This window comes from Carya illinoinensis, chromosome 8, assembly GCF_018687715.1.
Source record: "Carya illinoinensis cultivar Pawnee chromosome 8, C.illinoinensisPawnee_v1, whole genome shotgun sequence".
Classification (NCBI taxonomy): Eukaryota; Viridiplantae; Streptophyta; class Magnoliopsida; order Fagales; family Juglandaceae; genus Carya; species Carya illinoinensis.
The window spans coordinates 12,067,965-12,075,000 of NC_056759.1; positions in this window are offsets into that span (position 1 = coordinate 12,067,965).

A 7,036-nucleotide genomic window follows, 5' to 3' on the forward strand; every position below is an offset into this window, starting at 1 on the left:
CTAGAGCTTTTGGCTGGATTCCGTGATTCACTGCAAGTAAATTTCCCTTTTTAGTAATATCTAATCCTGTTGGATCTGATTGGGCAAAAGCCACGTACTTTTTATTTGAACGACGTGGCATGGTCGTACATATCCATATATCGAATCTAATGCGTCAATAGTCATCAACTGGCCGTGTGCGTTACACACCTATTATATACACACTGACATTTATTAATAATTATTAGATAATTTTGAAATATTGTATATAAAAAAAAAAGGATAATTTTGAAATATATAGGTACATAATACTCTTATTATATAATAAAATATAATCTTATTTAATAACTTGTAATCAGAGGAGATACCACACTCACTTATATTTTGTAAAGAGAAATTAAAATTAATAAAATGATGTAGTTTGATATAATATATAATATTATAATAATATTTTGATAAAAAATAAATATATAATATATAATATGAAATCACTGATTTTTATGCTATCTTTTTAGATATTTAACATTTTCTGTTATAAACATATTTAAATTGAAAGGATACTAATGATTAATGACAATTGGCATTAATAAATTCCTAAATTCTAAGAGGAGACTGGCCTGATAATGTTATTAATTAACATCACTCAAGAATCAAGATAGTTAAATTGATCACTGTGTGTTATCCCTTTTTGACATGACCTGTCTGATCACTCTAGGGAAATGCAGATCGAGAGGACTCGCAATATCGAATCATGTTCCTCTTTTATGGTAACGGTTTCCATCGGATAAGGATTGGATCACCATGACAGAATACATGAATTTTATATTAATCTCGTACTTTCTGGTACTGTTGGTACTGGTGTTTATGGATGGGAGGCAATTACATGATATGATTGGATAATAATTTAATCAAAAGTAATTATCCACTTTTAATAGCTTTTATTAGTGCAAAACTGGCTGGCCATTCACAAGTTAGAACTAGTAATTGGATCAAATAAGATTAAACTATAAACACTTTTGTATAATTTTCTTTAGGCTTCTATCGTTAGTGACAACTGACTGAAGATAATTGTATAATTTTCTTACTTTTCCTTTCTTTCTGTCATGAGTATATTTTTTTTAATCCATAACTACTATATTCATAAGTCATTCTGATGCATTACAATTTACACCGTTTTCTTAGTAGGACTTCATAAATTTCAAGATAATTTACATTAAAATCTTTTTTTTTAAATCAAATCTGAACTATTGGATCATGTAGATCGAAGATGCGCTTTCCATTCTGATTTACAATCAAAAGTAATATTTCTTAATTTGCACTGTAAGTTTAATTAGCGGCGAGTTTAAACAAATCTTAATCGTTATAATTTTCAAAAAATATAATTTGTGTCTTTAATCGGTTAATTTTAATTGTAAATTATGGTGAGGCAACTCACAATTTCTAGAGATTTTTTGTCTACAAATCTTAATTTGTTAAAAAAACTATTTAATAAGTGAGTCAAGCTAATACAGGAAATACTTAATTAAATGAATTGAAGTGTATCCTTCAATACATCTGCTCTGATACCACATGACCTTATATTCTCTTGCTTCATGTACGTTTATATTCTCTAGCTAGACTTATGGGAGAACTGAGAGCCGATTTGGGAAAGAGAAAATGCAACCAACACAAGATGCTGCTGCAACATGCATGCATATGGCATTGCAGGGTATGGGTGAATTAATCCCAAACTTTGAAAAGTAGAGTACCTTGCAAAAGAGTACAAATGCAATAAATACAAAGGTCGCTGTTGGGAAAGGAATCAAATAATTATCATCGGATAATATATATAGATATTTATATATATATAGGGATATATGTTGAACTTGATCATATTCTATCTCATCACTTCATGTATATGAATGAATTAACACCCAAATTGCATGTATGGTCCATTTCTCTGTACTAAGAACAAGAAAGTGAAAGTCCAGCTTCCAAAACTCCTTTTGACCATATGCGGGATGCAAACAATAGTAATCAGTAATCATGCATCTCGGATTCTTCCTGCTGCAACGTACCCAACCTAATGGTCAGGGTTCTCTTCTTTGACCGTTAGGTTCATTTTTGTACTGAGTTCAACCCAAAAGAGGAAAACTAGACAGTAACTCACCGACGGTTGGAAACTGTTCCTTTTACCCACATATATGTTATAGTACCTGAGGTCATGTCTTAATATTATTCGTGGACAATCACGTGAGCTAGATATATTGACGCACGTGATTGTAACCATGAGTTGGTCTACGTCGTCATGAAATGGTGTATTTATAGACCGATTAATTTGTGAATAACAGAACTCAATTCATATGTCTGGTTTGTAAAATTATTATTTTAACTGATGTGAAAAGATGGATTCAATTATTTTTATTTATCATAATACTCTTCCTCATGTGTGGATCAATCTTTCCCTTAATAAGAAAAGTTTTATTCCACTTTGATTCTATTATAATATTATAATATTATGGCTGTCCCAAGGTCTCCGGTAAGGAAGTTTATGGATGTCCTGCTTCGAGAATCATTCGGTGGTCTTTCAACGTAGTGGGTGGAAGGCAAACGGCGAGGGAGCTGGAGAAGTGAACTGAAGCGAGGCGAGGCTGCTCTGGTTTTGGTACGAGCTGTGGGTAGTGGGTCTGAACCGAGGATGGTGGTCCTTGGCTGGGGCGAGATGGAGTCCATGGGAGAGGCAGATGGTGACGGAGCTTGCTGCTCTGTTTTGGCACGTGCATCATGGGCTGCCTCTCTATGGTTTCCGTGCATTCACTTAGGCTCCGTGGTGCTTTTCATGCTTCGTGGTGGAGTGGCCGGCTCATGTGCAGAGTGGACAACAGGGAAAGTGGGTGGCAGTGGCAGAAGGAAGAGATGCAACCCTAATGGGTTGGGCCCCCACGTGCACACAAGCTGGGCTTTTGGCTTAGGCTGGGACCATTTGTTTTTACAGCCCACCAGTTTTTTGTTTTTTTTTTTTTTTCTATATTTGCAATGTTGGTTTGTTTTAAGATGCTTTTATTAATAAAAAATAATAATAGACTAGTGCCTCACTCCTCTTTTGGAGAAAAGTAGGTGTTTGTCCTACTCCTCTTTTGGAGGAAGATAGGTGGTAGTACTCTTCCTCCTTAGGAGGAGAAAATGTGGTTGTACTCCTCCTCCTTGGGAGGATGAAGCTTGGATGTACCTTTTTTATTTAGTAGAAAGGTCATTTTAGCTCTGTTTTGACAGAGCGCTTTCTCTTTTAACTGCTGTCAGAAGAGAAGGTATAGAAGTTTAAACAATATCCGTCACAAAGAAATTTGTTGGCGGGAGAGCCCCTAACAGATGAATAGTTTGGCTGATAATCTGGATTTTCCTGTATTGATTAGTCACAGAGGTAACTTCGGTTTCAGTAAATGAAATTAAGTCTATTAGCAAAAAAAAAAAAAAAAAAGATGCGACATATTTATCATCTTTAGATAATCCTTTATTAGATATTTTTTATCATCTAATAGTGATAAATTATGTGTCACATCTTACACAATGGGGTGAAAGAAGATATGATTGTGGTGTATAGCATTACTCCCTTAATAATTGAGTGCAACATTTGAAATATTTAATAATTAATTTAGTGAAATGCAGAGTCAACGTTCAAATTCAAAACTTTTGTTCTGACACAATATAAAATTATTAGTTTTTTCAAAATCTTAAACCAGAAAAAATATAGATTTAATAATTTATGTTTATCTTAACAGGGCTTTTACTCTTATATCCATTTTATGATCAACCATTTCTTGGTCCACCTCCTTCACATTTATGTAAGGATAGCTAGATCTTCTAGTAATGGAAACTTGTTAGCACATATCAACTCAAACCTCTCCCACATTCCTCTTAATTGAGGGCAGAGTAGCAGTGCATGATTAACATATTCTTCACTTTCTTCACAAAAACAGTAGCCTTCTTCCACTACAATATTCCTTTGCCTCGGATTTTTAAGTGTCAGCAATATATTCCTGCAAGCTCTCCATGCAAAAGTTTTTATTTTCTGTGGCACATTCATCTTCCATAACTTCTTCCATAGATGCTTATCTCGCAGCCAACTTGAAGACTCAACCATATCCCTCAAATTCAAAGCTTGAGTCAGTTTATAAGCACTTTTCACAGTAAAACATCCACTTGCATCCTTTGTCTAGATCCATTTTTCTCTGTAAGGCATGAAGGGCAATATAATCTTTAAGATTTCCTCAGCTACTATTGGATTAAAGAGGGCTCTAACAGTTTCAATCTTCCATATTCTTGTGTCCTGACAAATAAGACTATCAACAGTTGCATCCTCTTGAGAAGCAGGTAACACATTCTTAGTACTCATCCTTATGCTCTTATGACCTAGAACCCAATAATCCTTCCATATAGAAATAGAAGCTCCAGATCCTACCCTCCATTGACAGCCTGCTAGCTACCATTTCTTTGCTTCAAAGATCCCGCTCCATGCATAAGATGGATGTAATCCCAACTTTGCTTGGAAGAAGCTTCCATTAGGAAAGTATTTAGCTTTATATATCATTTGCAACAAAGAATCTTTATTTTGTAAAATTCTCCATCCTTGCTAAGCCAATAAAGCCATATTAAAAGAATGTAAACTTTTAAACCCCATCCCACCTCTGAATTTAGAAACACATAACTTCCTCCAGCTTAACTAATGCATTTTTTGCTCATTACCCATCTGCCTCCACCAAAACTGAGACACCATCCCTTCCAAATCTCTACATAAGCCCAAAGGTAGCTTGAAATATGACATAGCATATGTGAGAATAGATAAAGCTACTGCCTTAATAACCACTTCTCTCCCTCCCTGTGATAATATTTTCTCCTTCCAACTTTGTAATTTATTCCAAACTCTCCTTTTAATGTAAGCAAAAGCAAGTGATTTGGACCTTCCCACAAGGTTAGGTAACCGAAGGTACTTATCATATTTTTGGAAAGTCTTAACACCCCAAAAATTCAATAGCTCTCTTCGTTTCCTATCATCTACATTTTTAGAGAAAACCATCGCAGTTGTTTCCTTATATACTTTTTGTCCTGATGCCTCTTCATACTTCTCAAGCACCCCTTGAATATGTCTCGTAGTTTGTGCATCAACTTTACAAAAAATAATAATATCATCCACAAACAACAAGTGACTCACCATAGGAGTCCCTTGGCACACCCTAATTACCCTCACTAACTTCTTAATCTCTGTATCCTTTAACAAAGTAGTGAGACTCTCAATACACAGAAGGAAAAGGTAAGGGGATAGAAGGTCCCCTTGCCTAATCCCCCAAGAAGGTATAATAGGTCTATGAGGTTCTTCATTAATTAAAACTGAGAAAGAAACAATTGTCACACATTGCATAACCAACTACACAAAACCATGAGCAAACCCTAGTTTGAGCATTATTTTTTTCTAAAAAACTCCACTCCACATAGTCGTAGACCTTGCTCATATCTAATTTAAAGGACATATAACCTTTTTTACCATATCTCTTGTGCCTTAAATAATTGACCAGTTTAGGCCACTAACACATTATCTGTAATCAACCTACTCCCAACAAATGCACACTGAGATTTTGATATAACATCAAGTAAATGAATTTTGAGCCTATTCACAATGACCTTAGATACCAACTTATACACCACATTACAAAGAGTAATTGGACAAAAATCATAAACTACTAATTCACAAGTTTTTTTCTTTGGAATGAAGTTAATAAGTGTATGATTGAGGTCTCTTGGAAAGTGATCAGAATTCAAGGTTTGCAAGACGGCAATAGTCACAGAACTCCCAACAATGTGCCAATATTTTTGGAAAAAAATGGGAAACATACCATCAAGGCCTAGTGCCTTAGTAGGATGCATTTGTTGAAGGGCCACCTTTACTTCATCTGCTAGAAAAGGCTTGGACAAAATTGAGTTCATCTCTATTATTACCTTTGGATGCACACACGCCAAAACTACCTCTTGGTGACTCTGTGTAGTACAAGTGAATAGCTCTAAAAAAGAAGTCAACAATTAACCTGTCCCTTAGAGCATCTTCCCTCCAAACAACACTTTCATCCTTCAAGCCTTTTGATGACTTGCAAAATTTGATATTGCAGATTTTACAAATTCGCTCGAGCGGAGGCTTTTGGCCGCTCGAGCGAATTCAGGCAGATTCAAACGCTCGATTGCTGCTCGACAGGGAGCTCGAGCGGGTTGCTGAAAAACGAAGATCGCTCGAGCGGAGACATTGGCCGCTCGAGCGAAATCAGGCAGAGTCGAACACTCGATGTGCGCTCGATTGGCCGCTCGAGCGAAATCAGGCAGAGTTGAACGCTCGACGCGCGCTCGACACCCCGCTCGAGCGAACATCGTATTTTGACAGATTTTAGGTTTTCCGCCGTGAGGCCATATAAAAGCAATTTTTCATTCTAGGGTCGCGAGTTTTGACTGGAGAACACTCTTTGGGACAGAAAAACACAGCTAGAAGGATTCAATTCATTTTTTTTGGAGAGGGAATTCCAATTATTGCACATACGTTGGAATCATACACGAGCACGGACGAGAGAAAAGCGTTGAATCGTTCCCTTGAGCTTTTGACGACGAGTTGAGGCTGCAAGGAGGATTTTTCAGTGTTTATTTTCTTCTTCCCATCTTCTCAGAACAATTATGGTGAATTCGTTTATGTTGAATTCCATTTCTAGCATGAGCTAAATTTTCTTCATTCTAGGAAAACGATGTAACCTATTTCCGAACTATGCTTGATTGTCTATGCTAATTTAATGCAAGTCTCTCTTTGTTTATCTGATTTATTCTGAATTTATTGCTTCTAATTAACTGGCCATTGATTAGATGATAAGTAATCTTGTGATTTGCTATCGAAAGAGGGAATCATAGGGTAGATCTTGGATATTTCAGCATAGGTAAGTATAGAGATCGAAAGACTTGTATGAACCTATGTAGTCATTAAATCATTGATCTCATTGCGTTCTTGATTATTGAATTTGCATATTCTTGTGTGAATTGATAACCAAGAGTC